The following is a 21,806-nucleotide window of genomic DNA, read 5'->3' as shown; positions in this document are numbered from 1 at the left end:
GTTAAGTTTCTTTGAATTCTATTTCTTTTCTTTTTTTTTTTTTTTTTTTTGTACCGGGGTTGAATCCATGGGTGCTTTACTATTGAGCCATATCCCCAGCCCTTTTTGTTTTTTTATTTAGGGCCTCACTAAGTTGCTGAGGCTGGTTTTGAACTTGTGACCCTTGTGCTTCAGCCTTCCAAATTGCTGGGATTATGGACGTGTACTACCACGCCTGTATGAATTCTATCAATATTAAATTGTTGGAGTATTCAATTATTTTATATGTATTGGAACAGAAAGATACTGTGGTACTGTGGTTTATATTTACTGCCTTTTAATACCAAATCAGATTTTTATTTAAAGGAGTAATTTTCCATTTATTTCTTAGGACTATGAAAAATATTATTCACAGTTGAAGTATATTTAGGAAATTCAGCATCTAATGATTATATACATTTTTTTACAGACTGAATTAGCTCTTGCCAAGAATTATCCAGGGAAAAAAGTATCCAGTACTAACAATACTCCAATTCCAAGGCTGACCTCCAACCCATCTAGAGTTGATCGCTTAATTGTGGATGAACTTCGAGAACAAGCCAGAGTAAGCTATAAAAACTTACAATAGTGGAGTTTTAAATTGCTTGTTAAAATTTTAAAACTTTTCAGCACGTAAAGTTCTGAAGGATTTTTTTTTTTTTAGAATTTAATTTTTGTTGTTTATTTATTTATTTATTTTAGTGTGGTACTGAGGATCAAACCCAGGGCCTCACCCATCCTAGGCAAGCACTCTACCACTGAACTACAACCCCAGCCCCGGAAGCATTTTAAATTAATAATAGTATGTTAACTCTGAAATATTCTTTTCTGTTTGGTTCTAGAAAGAACTCTGATTAATATTCAGGAAAAGGAAAATTTTAAAGTAATTTGTGTAATTTAATTGGTTCCTCTTCAAACTCACTTTTTTCCTTATTTTGGCAATGAAACTAACTCTCACAGAATTTTTATTTTTTATTTTTCCAAGGTACCAGGGACTGAACTCAGAGACACTCGACCACTGAGCTACATCCCCAGCCCTTCTTATTTTCCATTTTGAGGCAGGGTCTCACTAAATTTTCCAAGCTGGCCTTGAATTTATGATCATCCTGCCTCAGCTTCCAGAGATGCTGGGATTATAGGCTTGTGCCCCCATATCTAGCAGAAAGTATGTTTTTAAAAGTAAAATCCAGCTTGGTATGGTGGCACATGCCTGTAATCCCAGCATCTTGGAAAACTGAGGCAGGAGGATTAAAGGTTTGTAGGATAGCCTTATTAGCAACTTATGGAGGCCCTAAGCAACTTAGCAAGACTCTATCTCAAAATGAAAAATAAAAAGGGCTGGGGATATAGCATAGTAGTTCAATTCCTGGTATCACAAAAATAAAAAAATTAAATATATATGTACATATATATTTGTTTTCTAATTTAGTGATGATAATAAGAGGGAATTGCCATATTTGATTTTCATTTTCAATTTTTAATTTTTATTCCATTTTCTTAATCCTGCATTCTTGAGTTATTCAACACACATTTGGTGCTGGGGATTGAACCCAAGGTCTCCCATATACTGAACAAGTGCTTTAACTCTGAGTTGCAACCCCAGCCCTTTTTATTTTATTTTGAGTCAGGGTCTCATCAAGTTGCCCAGGCTGGACTTGAACTTCAGATCTTCCTGCCTTAATCTCCCAAGTAGATGGGATTTCAAGTGTGTGCCACCATCCCCAGCTTTTGAATAGCTATTTAAAAACGCTTTTCTATTTGGGATGATACTTTTTTTTTTAAATTATTTTATTGTTGGTTGTTCAAAACATTACATAGTTCTTATTATACCATATTTCACAGATTGATTCAAGTGGGTTATGAACTCCCATTTTTACCCCGTATACAGATTGCTGTGTCACATCAGTTACATTTCCATTGATTTACAAATTGCCTTTCTAGTGACTGATGTATTCTGCTGTCTATCCCATTCTCCACTGTCCCCTCACCCCTCCCCTCCCCTCCCCTCCCCTACTCTCTCTCCATCCCCTCTACTATAAATCGTTTCTTCCGCTTATATAATTTTTCTCCTACTCCTCCTTTCCTCTTATATGTAATTGTGTATAACCCTGAGGCTCACCTTCCAGTTCCATGCAATTTCCCTTAACTCTCACTTTCCCTCCCACCTATCATCCCTGTTTAATGTTATTCTTCTTCTCCAGCTCTTCGTCTCTACCCTGTCCTTGGTTACTCCCCTTATATCAAAGAAGACATTTGACATTTGTTTTTTAAGGATTGGCTAGCTTCACTTAGCATAATCTGCTCTAATGCCATCCATTTCCCTCCAAATTCTATGATTTTGTCATTTCTTATTGCAGAGTAATACTCCATTGTGTATAAATGCCACATTTTTTTAATCCATTCATCTATTGAAGGGCTTCTAGGTTGGTTCCACAATCTTGCTATCGTGAATTGTGCTGCTATGAACATCGATATAGCAGTGTCCCTGTAGCATGCTCTTGTTAGGTCTTTAGGGAATAGACCGAGGAGGGGAATAGCTGGGTCAAATGGTGGTTCCATTCCCAACTTTCCAAGAAATCTCCATACTGCTTTCCAAATTGGCTGCACCATTTTGCAGTCCCACCAACAATGAACAAGTGTACCCATTTCCCCGCATCCTCGCCAGCACTTGTTGTTGGATTTCTTAATGGCTGCCAATCTTACTGGAGTGAGATGGTATCTTAGGGTGGTTTTGATTTGCATTTCTCTGACTGCTAGCGATGTTGAGCATTTTTTCATGTACTTGTTGATTGATTGTATGTCCTCCTCTGAGAAGTGTCTGTTCAGGTCCTTGGCCCATTTGTTGATTGGGTTATTTGTTATCTTATTATCTAATTTTTTGAGTTCTTTGTATACTCTGGATATTAGGGCTCTATCTGAAGTGTGTGGGGTAAAGATTTGTTCCCAGGATGTAGGCTCCCTGTTTATCTCTCTTATTGTTTCTTTTGTTGAGAGAAAACTTCTTAGTTTGAGTAAGTCCCATTTGTTGATTCTGGTTGTTAACTCTTGCGCTATGGGTGTCCTATTGAGGAATTTGGGGCCTGACCCCACAGTATGTAGATCATAGCCGACTTTTTCTTCTATCAGACGCCGTGTCTCTGATTTAATATCGAGCTCCTTGATCCATTTTGAGTTAACTTTTGTGCATGGTGAGAGAAAGGGATTCAGTTTCATTTTGATGCAAATGGATTTCCAGTTTTCCCAGCACCATTTGTTGAAGATGCTATCCTTCCTCCATTGCATGCTTTTAGCCCCTTTATCAAATTAAGATAGTTGTAGTTTTGCGGATTGGTTACTGTGTCTTCTATTCTGTACCATTGGTCCACTCGCCTGTTTTGGTACCAGTACCATGCTGTTTTTGTTACTATTGCTCTGTAGTATAGTTTGAAGTCTGGTATCGCTATACCGCCTGATTCACACTTCCTGCTTAGCATTGTTTTTGCTATTCTGGGTCTTTTATTATTCCATATGAATTTCCTGATTGTTTTATCTATTTCTACAAGAAATGCTGTTGGGATTTTGATTGGGATAGCATTGAACTTATAGAGAACTTTTGGTAATGTCGCCATTTTGATGATGTTAGTTCTGCCTATCCATGAGCAGGGTATATTTTTCCATCTTCTGAGGTCTTCTTCTATGTCTCTTTTTAGGGTTCTGTAGTTTTCATTGTATAGGTCTTTCACCTCTTTTGTTAGATTGATTCCCAGGTATTTTATTTTTTGGGGGGATATTGTGAATGGAGTAGTTGTCCTCATTTCTGTTTCAGAGGATTTGTCGCTGATATACAGGAATGCATTTGATTTATGCGTGTTGATTTTATATCCCGCCACTTTGCTGAATTCATTTATTAACTCTAATAGTTTCTTTGTAGACCCTTTTGGGTCTGTTAGGTATAGAATCATATCGTCTGCAAATAGTGATAATTTAAGTTCTTCTTTTCCTATTTTTATGCCTTTAATTTCTTTCGTCTGTCTAATTGCTCTGGCCAGTGTTTCGAGGACTATGTTGAACAGAAGTGGTGAGAGAGGGCATCCCTGTCTTGTACCAGATCTTAGAGGGAATGCCTTCAATTTTTCTCCATTCAGGATGATGCTGGCCTGTGGCTTATCATAGATTGCTTTAACAATGTTGAGGAATGATCCTGTTATCCCTAATTTTTCTAGAGTTTTGAACATAAAGGGATGCTGTACTTTGTCGAATGCCTTTTCTGCATCTATCGAGATGATCATATGGTTCTTATTTTTAAGTCTATTGATGTGGTGAATAACATTTATTGATTTCCGTATATTGAACCAGCCTTGCATCCCAGGGATGAATCCTACTTGATCATGGTGTATAATTTTTTTGATATGTTTTTGAATCCGATTCGCCAGAATTTTATTGAGGATTTTTGCATCTAGGTTCATTAGAGATATTGGTCTGTAGTTTTCTTTCTTTGAAGTGTCTTTGTCTGGTTTAGGAATCAGGGTGATGTTGGCCTCGTAGAATGTATTTGGAAGTTCTCCCTCTTTTTCTATTTCCTGAAATAACTTGAAAAGTATTGGTGTTAGTTCCTCTTTAAAGGTTTTGTAAAATTCTGCTGTATACCCATCCGGTCCTGGGCTTTTCTTAGTTGGTAGTCTTTTGATGGTTTCTTCTATTTCCTCTATTGTTATTGGTCTGTTTAGGTTGTCTATATCTTCCTGACTCAATCTGGGCAGATCATATGACTTAAGAAATTTATCGATGCCTTCACTATCTTCTATTTTATTGGAGTATAAGGATTCAAAGTAATTTCTGATTATCTTCTGTATTTCTGAAGTGTCTGTTGTGATATTGCCTTTTTCATCCCGTATGCTAGTAATTTGGGTTCTCTCTCTTCTTCTCTTCGTTAGCATGGCTAAGGGTCTGTCAATTTTATTTATTTTTTCAAAGAACCAACTTTTGGTTTTGTCAATTTTTTCAATTGTTTCTTTTGTTTCAATTTCATTAATTTCAGCTCTGATTTTAATTATTTCTTGCCTTCTACTTCTTTTGCTGTTATTTTGCTCTTCTTTTTCTAGGATTTTGAGATGAAGTATGAGATCATTTATTTGTTGGTTTTTTCTTTTTTTAAGGAATGAACTCCAAGCAATGAATTTTCCTCTTAAAACTGCTTTCAATGTGTCCCATAGATTCCGATATGTTGTGTCAGTGTTTTCATTTATCTCTAAGAATTTTTTAATTTCCTCCTTGATGTCTTCTATGACCCATTGGTCATTCAGTAACCTATTGTTCATTCTCCACGTGGTGCATGATTTTTCCTTCCTTATTTTATCGTTGATTTTCAGTTTCATTCCATTATGATCAGATAGGATGCATGGTATTATTTCTACTCCTTTATATTGTCTAAGAGTTGCCCTGTGACATAATATATGATCTATTTTTGTGAAGGATCCATGTGCTGCTGAGAAAAATGTGTAACTACTTGATGTTGGGTGGTATATTCTATATATGTCAATTAAGTCTAGGTTGTTAATTGTATTGTTGAGTTCTATAGTTTCCTTATTTAACTTTTGTTTGGAAGATCTGTCCAGTGGTGAGAGAGGTGTGTTGAAGTCTCCCATGATTATTGTATGGTGGTCTATTAGACTCTTGTACTTGAGAAGAGTTTGCTTGATGAATGTAGGTGCACCATTGTTTGGGGCATATATATTTATGATTGTTATGTCTTGTTGGTGTATGGTTCCCTTGAGCAGTATGCAGTGTCCCTCTTTATCCTTTTTGATTAATTTTGGCTTGAAATCTATTTTGTTTGATATGAGTATGGACACTCCTGCTTGTTTCCGCAGTCCATATGAGTGGAATGATTTTTCCCAGCCTTTCACCTTCAGTCTATGTATATCTTTTCCTATCAAATGCGTCTCCTGTAGGCAACATATTGTTGGATCTTGTTTTGTGATCCAATCGATTAGCCTGTGTCTCTTAATTGGTGAGTTTAAGCCATTAACATTTAGGGTTATTATTGAGATTAGGTTTGTTCCTCCAGTCATATTTGTTTATTTATGTTACTAAACCTGATTTGTTTTCCTCTTTGGTTACTTTCCCCCCTTTACTGTCCTACCTCCCACTGATGGTTTTCAATGTTATTTTCAGTTTCCTCTTCCTGTAATGTTTTGCCAAGGATTTTTTGAAGAGATGGTTTTCTAGCTGCGAATTCTTTTAACTTTTGTTTATCGTGAAAGGTTTTAATTTCATCTTCCATCCTGAAGCTTAATTTTGCCGGATACACGATTCTTGGTTGGAGCCCATTTTCTTTCAGTGTTTGAAAAATGTTATTCCAGGATCTTCTAGCTTTCAGAGTCTGTGTTGAGAGATCAGCTGTTATCCTGATTGGTTTGCCCCTAAATGTAATCTGCTTTCTTTCTCTTGTAGCTTTTAAAATTCTCTCCTTATTCTGTATGTTGGGCATCTTCACTATAATGTGTCTAGGTGTGGATCTCTTATGATTTTGCACTTTTGGCGTACTGTAGGCTTCTAGGATATGGGATTCTGTTTCATTCTTCAAGTCTGGGAAGTTTTCTCGTATTATTTCATTGAATAGATTGTTCATTCCTCTGGTTTGGAGCTCTGTGCCCTCCTGTATCCCAATGACTCTTAAGTTTGGCCTTTTAATGTTATCCCATATCTCTTGGATGTTCTGCTCATGGTTTCTTAGCAGTCTTGCTGAACTGTCTATGTTCTTCTCAAGTTGAAATACTTTGTCTTCATTGTCTGATGTTCTATCTTCTAAGTGATCTATTCTGCTGGTAGTATTGTCAATTGAGGTTTTAAGTTGGTTTATTGCTTCCTGCATTTCTAGGATTTCTATTTGTTTGTTCTTTATTACTTCTAACTCCCTGTGAAATTGATCTTTTACTTCCTGGATTTGTTTCTGTAGTTCCTTGTCAATGTGATCTTTCATTGTCTGATTTTGCTGTCTCATGTCTTCCTTGAGAGTCCAGATCATCTGAAGCATGTATATCCTGAACTCTTTATCTGACATTCCATCTGTTGCAGCTATTACCTCTTCTAGGGATGAGTTGACCTGCATTGCTTGTGGTCCTTTCTTTCCTTGTCTTTTCATGTTGCTTGCGTTTCTTTCTGCTTCGTGAAACTGTTGTGTTTTTGAAATTTTTCCCCCTGTTTATTTTTGTTGCTCTTGTATATTTGGGATATCTCTCTTGTAGGGCGGGTAGTGGCTGTGATCCTCCTCTAATCAGGGTGATCTATATACTACGCTGGTTGGTCGTAGGTCTGCCCGCCCTGCGGGCACGGGTGGCTGCTCTACTCTGCCCCCACTCCAATTGCGGTGACGTTCCTACCACGTCCTCGGATCGTTGGTCCTGATCCGGATGTGGGCAGCAGCTCTTCTCCACCCCTACTCCAATTGATGTGACGTGTCTACCACGCTGGTCGGCCTCCAAGCCTGTTCCGCCGGTGGGTCTCAGATCTGCCCACCCTGCGGGCCTGGGCTGCAGTTCTGCTCAACCCCCACTCCCAGTGGGGGTACCTAACTGCCTCTCCAACGGGTCTCTGAGCTCCTTCCAGATGCTGGCGGCGGCTCTGTTCAACCCCCACTCCAACCAGTGTGACGTGACTGCCTCGATGCTACTCGTCCACTACACTGGCCGGCTGCCGAGCCTGTCCTGCCAGTGGGACACCGGACTGCCTACCTTGCAGGGTAAGACGGCAGCTCTTCACGGCCTCTACTCCAAGTGGGTTGACTTGGCTACCCTGCCGTCGGGTTGCTGGTCCTGTTCCAGGCGTGGGCGGCTACTCTCCTCAGCCCCAGATGCAGTTGGGGTGTCGCGATACCACACCGGCGGGACCCTTAGCCTGCTCTGGGCACAGGAGGCAGCTCAACTCTGCCCTCCAGGCCCCCGCAGCACCCAGCAGGACCCGGACCAAGAAGCACTCCCTGTAGGATCCCCAACCCTGAGCCAGAGCTGCTTCGGGAGCCAGGAGCCAGTCTCTCCGATCCCCGCCGCTTTCTGCTAGGAGCAGGCTCCTCAGGGCAACCGCCGCGGGTTCCCCAATCCCAGGCCAGAGCCGCCCCGGGAGCCCAAGCCTGGCCGCACCAGACTCTCCCTGCTAGGTGCCCAAGCCTGGCCGCACCAAACTCTCCCTGCTCGGTGTACGCTCCCCTGGGAGCAGAGTCTAAGACGCACTTCCCGCGGGCTCTCCAGCTCCGGGTCAAAACTGTTCCAGGAGACAGAGTCCCGCTGCCCCTCGTCGCAAGTTTCACTTGTGGCTGGCCTCAGCTCGCGGTCCCCGCAGGCTCCGCGGCCCTGGGCTCAAGCAGCCACGAGGGCCAGAACCCAGCCTCTCCGATCCCTGCCACACTCTGCTCGGAGCAGGCTCCACAGAGGTACCCCAGCCTCAGGCCCAGGCAGCCCCGGGAGCCCGGGCCTGGCAGCTCCAACCTCTCCCAGCTCAGTGTACACTCAGACAGGGGCAGGGTCAAAGACACAGTCGCCGCGGGTTCCGTAGCCCCGGGCCAAGAAGGATGTCCCGCCCTGGGCCAAAGCAACCCGGGGAACTAGAATCTGGCTGCTCAAAGCCCGGCGCCCGCCTTGCCAGGGGTGAGGCCTGAAGAGTATTCTCCTCAGAGTTTCCAATCCCGAGCCTGAGCGATCTGTCTGCGCGACGCAGGCAAATACCAGCCTGGAATCACCTGTTCTGTAGTTGAATGAGCTGAGATCAGCAGAAAACAGGGATGATTGCATCAGCTCTCCATGATGGCGGCTGCAGTTCTCCTGCGTGTTCCGACCGGTGTCGGGAAATGAACTGGACCGATTCTCTCCTGTATTTCAAAGCTGGAATTCAGCACTCAGCGCGGCTAGTGTGCCATTGGCAGGAGCCTGCAGAATCCGCTTCGCTGTAATCCCTCTCTGGTAACTCGCGGCTAATTAACTCGGGCGCATCCCAGACTCCATCCACGGGGCGGTCCGCCGACCAAGTACTGCTTCGCTCCATGCAGAGAAATCGCCCGCTACCAAGCCCCTGCAGCCGAATCCCGCGCGCTGGAATTTTGACCTCTAGATTCTGGAGCACTTCAATTTCACTGGGGATTCCCACCAAGGTAGCCTTCAGCCATTTCACCTCGTGTTTCTCCCACACAGTGGCGCAGCGTACTGGTGTGCTGCACTCCCTTGGCCGCCATCTTCCCGTCTCTCCGGGATGATACTTTTTATTATGGTAAAATATGTACAACACAAACTATCATTTTGACCATTTTTTGGTGCTGAGGATTGAACCCAGGGCCTAGTGCATGCAAGGCAAGCACTCTACCAACTGAGCTATATCCCCAGCTCCAGAAGATAACTTTTTAAAATATATCTTTATTTTATTTATTTTTTATATGGTGCTGAGGATTGAACCCAGTGCCTCACACATGAGAGGCAAGCACTCTACCACTGAGCTACAACCCTGACCCTCATTTTGACCATTTTAAAGCATATAGTTCAGTGGCATTGAGTATATTCACACTGTTATACAACCATCACCCATCTCTAGAACTTCTTCACAATTCCCAACTGAAACTTTTTATTTTATTTTTATTTTCCACAGTGCTGGGGATGCAATTCAAGGCCTTGCACATGCTCTGTAAGCACTCTACCACTGAGCCACACCTCCAGCCCTCCAATTGGTACTTTTTTTTTTTTTTTTTGGTACTAGAGATTGAACCTAGGGACGCTCAACCACTAAGCCACATCCTCAACCCATTTTTCATATTCTATTTAGGGACAGACTTTTGCTGAGTTGTTTAGGGCCTTGATAAGTTGCTGACTTGATAAGTTGCTGACGCTGACTTTGAACTCAGGATCCTCCTTTCTCAGGCTCCGGAGCCTCTGGGATTACAGGCATGCACCATCGTACCCAGCTACAATTGGTACTATATACCCATTTAACAACAACTCCTCATTCCCCAGCCTCTGGCAATTCCCATTCTCCTTTCTATCTCTGTGAATTTTACGAATCCAGATCCCTTGTCTAAGGATGTCTCCATTGCTGCCTTCCCTTCAGTACCAGGAAGGAGCTGAGTGAATTCCCAGCATCCAAAGCTGAGGAAGGGCCCTGGAGGCCTTAGAACCACTTGGGTTTGTGAAAGACTGTGGCACCATCTGACAGCTTTGGAGAGAAGAGGTTTGTCAGCCAACACTCTGGAAAGCTGGTGACACTTAGAGTCTCTCAAGCATGTGTAGTTAGGGGAGAGCATCAGGGATCCTTGGCATCCTCTCAGATGGCGCTTTTTGTCCTTTTCCCTGTGTTCTCCAGGTCTCCAGTTTGAAGGTCCAGATGCCCCAGTCTATGAGGTAAGATTCCCCTTCCCAGCATTGCACTGGGCATCCTGCCATTACTGCCCTTATCCAGATGAAATAGCCCGTGAGCCCAAGGTGGGCCATGAGGAGAATGGGTGTAGAAGCATGATCTTCTCAGCCTTGGGGGTGGCTGGAGTTGTGGGGAGAATTCCCAAGGTCACACAAAGCATTGGGCCACCACAGAGGCTGCTATTTCTGCTGCAGAGAAAGCTGCTAGCTTGTGTGGCCTCTGGCTTGTGTGGCCTCTGTTGGGGTCAGAGCTGGCAGGACAACAGTGCTCAGTGTCCTTCTTTCCCTACTGAATGCTCCAAGTTGAGATCTTTTGAAGGGATATCTTATTGGTGGGATGTACCCTGGGTGAAAGGTAACTTTAGTTTTCCTACCTCTGCATGCCAGATAGAGGCTGGAATGGTGATGAGTGAGCTAATTCTGTCCTCCGTGGGTCTTCTCTGGTTCCCCCACCCCTTGAGCACATCCCCAACCTTGTTACTGTCACTTTCTTGTTGCACTGTTTTTTGTTGTTGTTGTTGTTGTTGTTGTTTTGGTGCTGGGGATTGAACCTAGGGCCTGTGTATGCAAGGCAAGCACTCTACCAACTGAGCTGTATCCCCAGCCCCTTTTGTTTTGTTTTATTTTTACATTTTTTGCTTGCAGTGCTGGGGATGGAATCCAGTGTTCTACCCATGAGCTATGCCCCAGTTCCTTCTGCTACCTTCTTTATGGTCCTTATCTGTAGCTGAGTAACTGTGTGTGGCTCTGTGCTGGTTGATGTCTTCCTCACTGGAATACCATGTTCATTCTCAGAGAGTATCTGTTGATTAAATCATGTTTTAAGCAGGAGTGACAATCCAGTTGATTTTTTTTTTTTTTTTGTACTAGGGATTGAACCCAGGGGCTCTCAAATGCTGAGCTTTATTTAGAGATAGGATCTTGCTGAGTTGCTTAAGGCCTTGCTAAGTTGCTGAGGCTGGCTTTGAACTCAGGATCCTCCTGTCTCAGCCTCCCAAGCTGCTGGGATTACAGTTTATTCTTTGTGTGTGTGTGTGTGTGCACGCGCGTGTGTGTGTGTGGTGCTGGGGATTGAACCCAGGTCCTTGTGCATGCAAAGCAAGTACTCTACCAACTGAGCTATATCCCCAGCCCCTACAATTGATTTTTTACTTGTTATTTTTAATTATACATGACAGTAGAGTATATTTTGACATATTTATACAAACATGGAGTACATCTTATTCTAATTAGGATCCTAGAATTGTGGTTGTAAATGATATTCACTGTGGTATATTCATATATGTACCTAAGAATATTATGTCAGATTCATTCCGCTGTCTTTTCTATTCCTGTCCCCCCTTCACTTTTTTTCATTCCCCTTTGTCTAATCCAATGAACTTCTATTTCCCCCACACACACCTTGTTGTATGTCCACAGATCAGAGAGAACATTCAACCTTTGGTTTGAGGGATCGGCTTATTTCACTTAGCATAATAGTCTCCATATCCATCCATTTACTGGAAAAAAAAGTCATAAAGTCATTCTTTTTTACGACTGAGTAATATCCCATTGTGTATATATACCACATTTTCTTTATCCATTCATCTGTTGAGGGGCTCCTAGGTTGGTTCCATAGCTTAGCTCTTATGAATTGAGTTGCTGTCAACATTGATGTGGCTATGTCACTGCAGTATGCTGACTTTAAATCCTTTGGGTATTTTCATAAAGATACCTGACTATCGGGCTGGGGATGTGGCTCAGCGGTAGCGCGCTCGCCTGGCATGCCTGCGGCCCGGGTTCGATCCTCAGCGCCACATACAAACAAAGATGTTGTGTCCGCCGAGAACTAAAAAATAAATATTAAAAATTCTCTCTCTCTCTCTCTCTCTCTCACTCTCTCTTTAAAAAAAAATTCTCTCTCCCTCTCTCTTTAAAAAAAAAAAAAGATACCTGACTATCACTGGGTGTGATGACACACAATTGTAATCCCAGCAATTCAGGAGGCAGAAACAGGAGGATCGCAAGTTCAAGACTAGCCTCAGCAATTTAATAATGCCCTAATCAACTTAGTGAGACTCTGTCTCAAAATAAAATATAAAAAGTGCTGGGGATGTGGCTCAGTGGTAAAGAGACTCTGGGTTCCATCCCCAGCACCAAAACCAAACAAACCTACTTGATTATTGCAGAAGACAAGAGCAGAGAGTAGCGTGGAGGGTGGCAGTGGGGGTGGAGAGAAGAGGTGTACAGCTAGCTGCATGTCTAGGAGAGTTGGCAGGGCTTGCCCACGATGGGTTGTAGGTGAGAGGAGAAGAAGAGAACAAGAAAAACTTCCTTTGGGGGGCTTGAGCAGGTGAGTGGATGAAATGCCATTCATCAGGCAGGGAGAAAGGGGGTGAGTGGGCAATGGGTATCTATCCAGTTGTTTCTATCAGTATCAAAACTATCAGTAATTCAGTGTCTAAGACACTGAGTTGGAGTTGCTTGGGAAATTTCCTAACAGGACCACCAACCAGGCAGCTAAAGACATAAGCTGGTTTTGAAACCATTCATAAATAATTGTTTCTTTAAAGTAATAAGAATGGATGAAATCCTTTAGCAGGAAAGTATAAAGTAAGAAGGGAAAAGGGTCTCCAACCAAGTCACTCCCGGTCTGAGTGAGCGTAATAAAGGTTGAGCCTAATAAAGGTTGCTAAACAAAGGTGTCGTAAATAAAGGGCGGGGCGGGGCGGGGCCACGGGGTTGCCCAGGCGCGAGTGTCAAGGGGCTGCCATAACGGTTAGGCCCGCACAGGCACGGCCCCATTGGCCTGGGGTACTTCATGGAGTATTAAGGTAATATGAAACCAAAATGAGTTTCCATTAGTATGATAGAAAGTACAACTCTGAATTAGTTCAAAGACATGCATTAATTAGAGGAGTAACTGTCTTTCAAATGATTGGAAAGGTATCTTTTTCTTCTAGTATTAAAACTGGGTTAGAAAAATAGAATAAAGGACTAGGGGTATAGCTCAGTGTTAAAGTGCTTGCTTAGCATGCACAAGGCCCTGGGTTCAATCCCCTGTACCCCCCCCACACACACACACACACACACATGCACGTGTGAAAGAAAAACCAAATTAAGCCAGGAACATGAGAATATTCCCTTTAATTTTAAAAATTACATGCAGAAATTAATACTTGTAGCTCATAATCTTGAACTTGATAAAACTGTAAAAGGTCACATAATAATTATCCTACTGTCAGGAAAGACTATCTCAAAACCTGTCAAGATATAAAGTAGTATGAAAGTGAGACTCAAGAGAAAAGTGGGCAGGGTTAAAAACTCTAAAAAATTAAAATATAAGTCCAAAGGTTTAGAATTTAAACAAAAACTAGGTATTCAATATTATCAATTCTGGATTCTATTTATTCATACTAATAAGATAGCTAATATCTAATCAAGGCAATATTTTCCTTTTACTTTTCCTAGAGATTTATCCTGCAATAAAATACAATCTATCGAAAGACGTACATTTGAACCACTACCTTTTTTGTAATTTATGTAAGTTACAAGTATAACTTGATGATATTTGAAATTTTATAAACCCCCTTGCTACTCATTTGAAATTATGATTAAAAATTTATTAGTAAAAAGTTGCTAAAGTTATATAGCAAATCTTTTTAGTATCTAGCAAAGATAAGTATGAGAATTATTATACATAGATTGAAATGAGTCATTACAGAGCAGTGGTTCAATTAGTGTGATTTTATACCCAGGTGACATTTTGGCATCTAGTGGCCAGACACCAGGGATGCTGCTAAACATCTACAATATACAGGACAAAACTCCACAACAAGAATTTTCCAGCCCAAAATGTCAATAGCATTGAAGTTGTAAAGCCCTGTTTTAGAGAAGTAAATATCACAAGTATTTTTTGAGCATTCACTGTTTTATAGCTAAGGCTCTGCATGTATAAACGCAGAAATATAAGTCATAAGTCAGGATCTTCCACAGCAAGATTTCTTTAGTGTGTGGAAAAAGTATTGAGGTTACATTTCATCATATATAAGTTAGAATCACTGCCAAATGATAAATGTTCTGAAAGAATATCTTTTTTCTTCTCCTTCTTCTTTGGCTTTCTTTTTTGTAGAAACCTTGGTTGCAATTTACTCACAGAACTGGGCTTTGGAACATTTCAGGCATGGCATGGACTGCAGTTTTTACACAAGTTGTAAGTGAAATAGAAGATACACGCATGTACAAAAAAAAAAACCCCAAAACTATGTGTTAAAAACGTTATACAGTTATTGGTTAGCTTGATGTAAGCCCTGTCTTATTCTGAGAAGTATGTCTTAAGATCCATTCATTCTTTTCAAATGAGGAAACTAAGGTACAGAGAAGCCAAGAGACTTGTAATTTATATAGGACATGCTCTGCTTTCCCTAGCACTGATCTCTGGCATAGATAATAGCATCATGCAAGCAACACCCAAATTAGCATTGCCATGGTAGTCTCAGTGATGATGCTCTGACATGTGAATTGTCCTTGAATTTCATTTTTGAGTTTAACTCTGATTCAATCTCACATTTAGAATCCCTAACTGCTTAAATATATGCAACAGGGCTACAAAGAATGAAGTTTAGCATAAAGCCCTCCAGGGAGCACAGATGCAGGTGCTTTCTCAATGGAAAGCAGAAACGAATTGGCTCAGGGGACCTCTCTCCCCAATCACCCAGAGCATTATTTTTCTAAAAATACCTGCCTCTGAAGTCATGAATTGTATGTAGGCAGTAAGAGGTGTGAGAAAGATGATGTTTATGATATAGTGTAAAAGACATTTGTAAAGAAAATACATTGCTCTGACCTAATTACATATACTTTCTTTCCTGACTACCCTCAACAAGAAGTATGGGTTTTATTTCCTTTCAGCTCAAAAGGAAATTTTGTTTTTACTTATTTATTTGATTTGTTTTGTTTTTCGGTGCTGGGGATGGAACCCAGGGCCTTGGGCATTCTAGCCAAGCACTCTGGCACTGAGCAACATATACCCCTAACCCCTGAAAGGGATTTAAGACTCAAGGTGAAAGTTCTCCCCTCAACTCAATTTTGGAAAAAATTGTTCACCTGTCTCGTGGATCAGAAATCCAGGTTCACATGGTTCATTTTGGGTTCCATGAAGGGATGGTTATGGTATGCCTGGAGCTGGATTAACTTTTCCTTCAGATGCTCATTTATTGCAGCCACCTCCTCCCCCTCATCAATTTGCTGAAGCCTAACTTGGGGAAAGAATATGGAGAGTCTACTTTTCAAACAAAGAAGGGATGGGTGGTGGGTCAGAAAAGACTCATAATGGAGGAGGCACCAACTTATCTCTAGTTTCTGTGTTCATCTGAACAGAAAAAGGCATTTGCTTCATGATGAGAACTCAGAGCCAACTGGCAATGGACATTAACACTCATATCATGCAATGCGAATGGAGCTCTGCCTCTCAGACCAATTCATAGTTGCTTTCATAGATTGGCACATTGAGCCAGACAAGGTGCACAGCTGTGGTCCCAGCCATTTGGGAGGCTAAGACAGGAGTTCAAGGCCAATCTGGGCAACATAGTAAGACCTGTCTCTTAAAAAAGAAGAAAAGAGCTGGGCACAGTGACACACGCCTATAATCCCAGCAGCTAGGAGGCTGAGGCAGGTGGATTATGCATTTAAAGCCAGCCTCAGCAAGTTAGCAACATCCCTAAGTAACTCAGTGAGACCTTGTCTCTAAATAAAATACAAAAAAGAGCTGGGGGGTGTGGCTCAGTGGTTAAGTGCCCCTGAGTTCAATCCCCAGTACCAAAAAGAGAGAGAGGGAAAAAAAAAAAAAAAAGATTGGCGTAATGGTGTCACGATCCACCAAGTGTGTATTGGGAGCTGAGCACTTTTGTTTTGGGTAAAATTTTTCTAATAGGTAAAGCCATTTTGCTTCAGGAAACACTTGCCATAGTGAGAGATAAGCCTCTTAAATTTCTTTCCAAAGGCAACTTGCCAAGGGAAGATGCCGGTAATTTTATGATCAATATGAATGTACTGGGGTATTTATAAGTTAAAATACCAATTTTCCCTGAACTATAAAAGTTTGTTCAGAGGTCTCAGCTGATGTAGATATATCATGAATTGAATGGAACCTAAGCTCTGGGTCTCCTCCCTTGCACAGGTCTCTTCTAAGGTTCTGATTGGGGCCCTTGCAATTTCTTTTTCTTTTTCTTTTTCCTTTCCTTTTTTTTTTTTTTTTTTTTTTGTTGGTACTGGGGATTGAACTCAGGGGCCCTCAACTACTGAGCCACATCCCCACCCCTATTTTGTATTTTATTTAGAGACAGGGTCTCACTGAGTTGTGTAGTGCCTCTCCATTGCCAAGGCTGGCTTTGAACCTGCGATCTTCCTCCTTCAGGCTCTCAAGCCACTGAGATTACAGGAGTGTGACACCACACCCGGCCCTCCCAATTTCTATATACATAAATTTTGCATGTTTTTATCAGAGGTCATTTCCCAAATTAGATAAGTTTCAGGCCCCACAAAGTCTGGATTCACCTCTGGGTTCCATGTAATACAACCTGGTAAATCTCTCGAATAAGGACTTTCTATTATTGACAAACACTGATGCAACAACTTAGCAGTATGTTAGACTATTTTGAACCTGAAAAAAGATGTGCCAAGAGCTTATTAGTAAAGTACCACTGTTTAAATGGTAGTAATAATCATATCTCTTCCAGATGAAATAAAAAATGAAACACATTATATGGAAAACTAGTACTGGTTGATAATCCTAAATGTTAAGTTTACTTTTTTCCCCCTGACTTTAAAGTGCTTCTCCTTCATTCACCTACACAGGTCCAGACTGATGGCTTATTTTTTAAAAATTCTTTTAGTTACTTCATTGGTTCTAACAATACAAGCTCCATGAGTTTAGAAACTGAAGGACTCTACAAGGTAGAAAGACAGGCTCTATTCAGATAGAGCATATTCACATGCTGACTTGTCTATGACACATCAATATTGTGCCAAGAACATAAGCACAAAGAACAAATAAGAGGGAAATCCAAGATTTATCCCTGTTATTTATTCCACTACTGAGAATATCCATGAGGTAGGTGTGCCACACTATAAAGGCAAATTGAGCTGCAGTCCCAGAAATGCCCTATTGCTCCCCCATAGTCCACTAGCACCAGTTTCCTACGGACAGCTGTAGAGACACAGAAGTTTGCATGCTTCAGGGTACGGTCATCACTTTTTGGTTTGTACTGGAATCCTTGCAGCTTCTTTCAGATTCAGAGAGGCATAAACATTAAAGATGAAAAAAGAGCTCAGTTCTGTCCTTTGGGGTGAGTTAGATTGGTTTAATTTGTAATGGTTCAAAAGTTTTGAGAGTCTCATATCCAGTAACTATTATACCTTTCTTCTCCCAGTTGCATCTTATTCTTCCCACCTGTGGAAACAGGCATCTTCTCTTCTCTCCTCTTGGAACCTTAGTAATTCTTCCTCTGCCCATTACATTTATTTAATGCCTAATTTACTAGTTGTTTATTATGTTCCAGGCACTATATTAAGTATTTATGCAAATGAGATGACATACCAAAAAGCCTTAGAATAGTGCTTGGCACATGATAAATATTCAAAACATGTTATCTTATTTTCCCAAGAACTCTTGCAATGTTGATATTATTATTCCCCATTTTTCAGATGAAAAAGTTGAAATTCAGAAATCTTGCCTAGGTTCACACTGTTAGTAAGTGGCAAAATCACAAACTTTACAAATAATTTTCCATGCAGCATTTGTTTCCTTGTAATAAAAGCTGGCTGATAACAATTTGGCTCTTTGTGCATTGTATCTTGAAGTTGGCTTCTGACTTGCGTAGGACTTTTGGAGCAGAGAGCTCTGTTTCCCTTTGAGAATTCTGTACTTCTAGAGCTATGGCCATACCACCTCTGGGCATCCCCAGGGTTCCTGTTCATTGGCCAGTGCATATTTGACATCATCACAGCCTTCTCTGGGCCCAGCCCATCCTAGATGCCTTAACATGTTCTTTCATTTAATCCTCAGACTGCCTGGTGTGAGGAAAATGCTACTAATAAGGCTCACAGATGTTTGTGACTCAAGTCACTTCAGTAGAAAGTGACAGAGTCAGAATTCAAACCCAGGTCTGCCTGATTCCAGGGTCCTTGCTGCTTCTCCTGTTCCTCACTGCCAGGGAGTCTTCTTCAAGGCTCTTCTCAGCACTTTCAGATACAGGCTTGCCATTTCAGATTCCTTTAGAATTGCCTTTAGAAAGGACTGACGTGGTGCAGTCGGAGGTCTTGTATTGAGGAGCTTCATGTGGGGAGTCATTTTCTTATGGCTCATGGACCTATATAGACGAATAAAGGAAAGGGGTTACTCCATCCCCAAGTACTTCAAACATGCTGGAACGGGGTGAGGGCTACTCTGCTTATTTCTTTGATTACCTTCCTCAAAGGAACCAGTTTCCCTGCCTGCCTTGTGATTCTAGCATAGATAAATAGTGTTGGAGTTTGTCCTATTTTAAGTTCGTTTTGACTGCCTGCTTTGGACATATTTTCAGCTAAAGCTGTTAGGATTTCAGTACATTCAGGACAGTGATGACGCTTCAGTCCTCAATTCTTCTCTGTCTCCTCAGTTAATAGAAAGGAAACATAGCCCATCTGTCTGGACCTGTATAGAAGAATTTGGAGAAAAAAAAATAACAGGTAAGAAATGTTCCCTTATTTTGTGAGCTTACCTTTATTCTGTCCCATTGTTCCTACAGCAAAAGGCTTGAGCAAACATATTTGAGTTTGAGCTGGGGCCAGGGAGTTAACTGACAGTTTGCTTCCATTCTTGGGCAGGGATTCACCTGGAGAGCCGCCCCCAGAGGTAGATCAGTTTGCTGTTCCACGTCAGGATCTGCATCAAGACAAACTAATTTGGCAAGAGAGGCTCCCAGAATTGGTTCCAATGCTAGATGGGGATCAGAATCAGGTCCTAGCTCTACCTTCTTGACTCAAAAGTAAGATTCATACTGTCAATCTAGATCAGTCTACAGATCACCAGTCATTTGAAGTACTTGTTCCACCTCTAGATAGCCAGAGTTCAAAAGCAGCAAAGTTTATTGTTTCACCACTGAATCTGAAGAAGGATGTAGCTCAGCATCCGAGATTTGCTAAAGAAGTTGGTGGAACTCCAAAGCAATTTGCAAAACTTCAGCTTCAAAAAAACTTGGATGATTATGTATATCCAAGTACAGATGTAGCTTATTCTGGCAACCTACCTCCGGAATCCCAGGAGAACTCAGATGAGTCTCCAGAAACTCCTGACCAGGTTGAACCTTCTCTGGAGGCCCAAGAGACTCCTGAGGAGCTCCAGTCCTCTTCGTCCCAGCAAGAAGTGCATCATAAACTTTCATCTCTAAGAAGTGACACTCAGCCAGTTGTCACAAGGAAACCTGCAGATCTGGTTACCGTAACTCCGCAGGCAGATAAAGAGATTCACCTTCCTTCAGGCCAGGAGCAGGCCCCAACCCAGCCTTCAGAGGGTCTTGAAGTAGTAGAACCTTCATCAACCCAACAAGAGGCTCCAGCTCAGACTTCAGAGCTCTCTGAACCCTCTTTATCTGAGCAAGAGACTCCAGTTCAAGCTCCCAAGTCCCCTATGGAGAATATAGCTGAAACCCTACCAACTCTACCTGTAGTTCCATCTCTAGGTCAGGATCAAGTTCATTATTATAACTTGCCCAGTGTTACAGGTAGGCCTGCAGACGTGGAAATTACCATAACTTCGGAACCTACCAAGGAGGCCGAATCGTCTCTAGCCCAGCAGGAGGCCCCAATTCAGCCAGAGGCCTCTGTTCAGGAGGCCCCAGTTCAGCCAGAGGCCCCAGTTCAGGAGGCCCCAGTTCAGGAAGCTCCAGTTCAGGAGGCCCCAGTTCAGGAGGCCCCAGTTCAGCCTCCAGAGTATGCTGAGGAGGTAGAACCTTCTCTAACCCAGCAAGAGACCCCAGCCCAGCCTCCGGGCCCTCCTGTGGAGACTGAACCTTCTCTCAGTGAGCAAGAGACCCCAACTCAGCCTTCTGAGTCTCCTGGGGAGGACCAGTCTTCTGAAAGCCAGCTGGAAGTACCAGTGCAACCTCTAGACTTGCCCAGTTTGACTGCAGATGTACTAGCAGATGTACTAATTACTATAACACCTGAACCCACTACAGAGGTGGGAACTTCTGTGATCAATGGTGAGGCTATAGTTCCTCCCTCAATTCCAACTAATGAGTTAGGACCTTCTGCATCCCAGCCTGAAGCCCCAACTGTGCCTCCAGAGCTCCCTAACGATGTAGGTCAACCTCCAGAAGGTGAGGATGTGACAGGTTCTTCTCTAGGTTCTGATCAAGCTGAGTCTCCTACTCCAGAATTGAATAATGAGGTTGAAACTTCAGCACAACAGGAGACCCTAGATGAGTCCTCAGTGTCCCCTGAGCAGTTGGAACCTTAGCCAAGCCCCCCTCTAGAGGAGGAACAACCTCCAATTGATCAAGAGGTCCCCAGTCAGCTTGAAGAGCTGCCTGAGGAATCTTTATCAAGTCAGCAGGAGAGCTCATCTCTGCCCTCAACGCCCCCCTTGAGTGTTGAACTTCCACCAGTCCAGGAAACACTCCCAACTAAACCTCCAGAATCCACATTTGTCTCGACTATTGCTTCATTCAGTGATTCCATGTCATTTTCACCTCAAGATCTAGAAGTAATGTTCAGAAGTGGGTCTTCAGATTTGCCTAAAACCACAGTTCAACATGTGGCTCTGATAGTTACTGTACCTTCAGAAGCCACTAAAGAAGTTGAGCCAGTTTCCACCCAGCAAGTTACATTTTATCCAACCCAGTCTAATGCCCCTTCCCAGTCTCCAGGATTCCCTGAAAACTTTGGATTTTCTTCAGCCCAACAAGCAACCACAACTCAGATGGAAACTTCAACTCAGGTCCTAAGTCAGAATAAAGCTCAGGATTTAACATCACCCAGTGTTACCTTTCAACCTTTGGACCTGGAACTCACCTCAACTCCAAAACCCACTAAACATTCTACAGCTGAGAAGAAGCCTGTAGCTCTTTCATTGTTCCCTATGGCTATTGGAATGTACCATATATCTCTTCCAACGGTCCCTGTATTTGTTTTTCCAACCATGAAGGAAACTTCAACTTTGCTTCCAACGTATCAAGAAGGAATAATTCCAACACAAGAAACTTCAACTCAGCCACAGGTCCTAACTGAGAATCAAGTTCATTTTTCAACAGTACCCAGCTTTACATTTAAACCTGTGGAAGTGGAACTCCCCATAACTCCAGAGCCCAATGTGGTGGTTGAAAATCCTCTACAGCCCCACCATGTAGAAATCCCCATAACTCCAGAGCCCAATGTGGTGGTTGAACATCCTCTACAGCC

At 42.2% G+C, this 21,806-nt stretch overlaps 1 pseudogene across 1 annotated transcript in view; it reads left to right on the top strand.

The window, feature by feature from the left end:
• Positions 1–21,806, top strand: part of LOC308636365 (meiosis-specific coiled-coil domain-containing protein MEIOC-like) — a 54,274-nt pseudogene that overhangs the window by 14,363 nt on the left and 18,105 nt on the right. Inside the window, exon 6 of the transcript in view lies at positions 449–583. The product of the transcript in view is annotated as a meiosis-specific coiled-coil domain-containing protein MEIOC-like (transcript). The remainder of the gene's footprint in view (positions 1–448; positions 584–21,806) is intronic.

Source organism: Spermophilus citellus (genome assembly GCF_964194105.1).
Source record: "Spermophilus citellus genome assembly, chromosome: 17".
NCBI lineage: Eukaryota > Metazoa > Chordata > Mammalia > Rodentia > Sciuridae > Spermophilus > Spermophilus citellus.
Note: the sequence above shows the minus strand (reverse complement) of the source record. Positions and strands in the feature narration are given on the sequence as shown.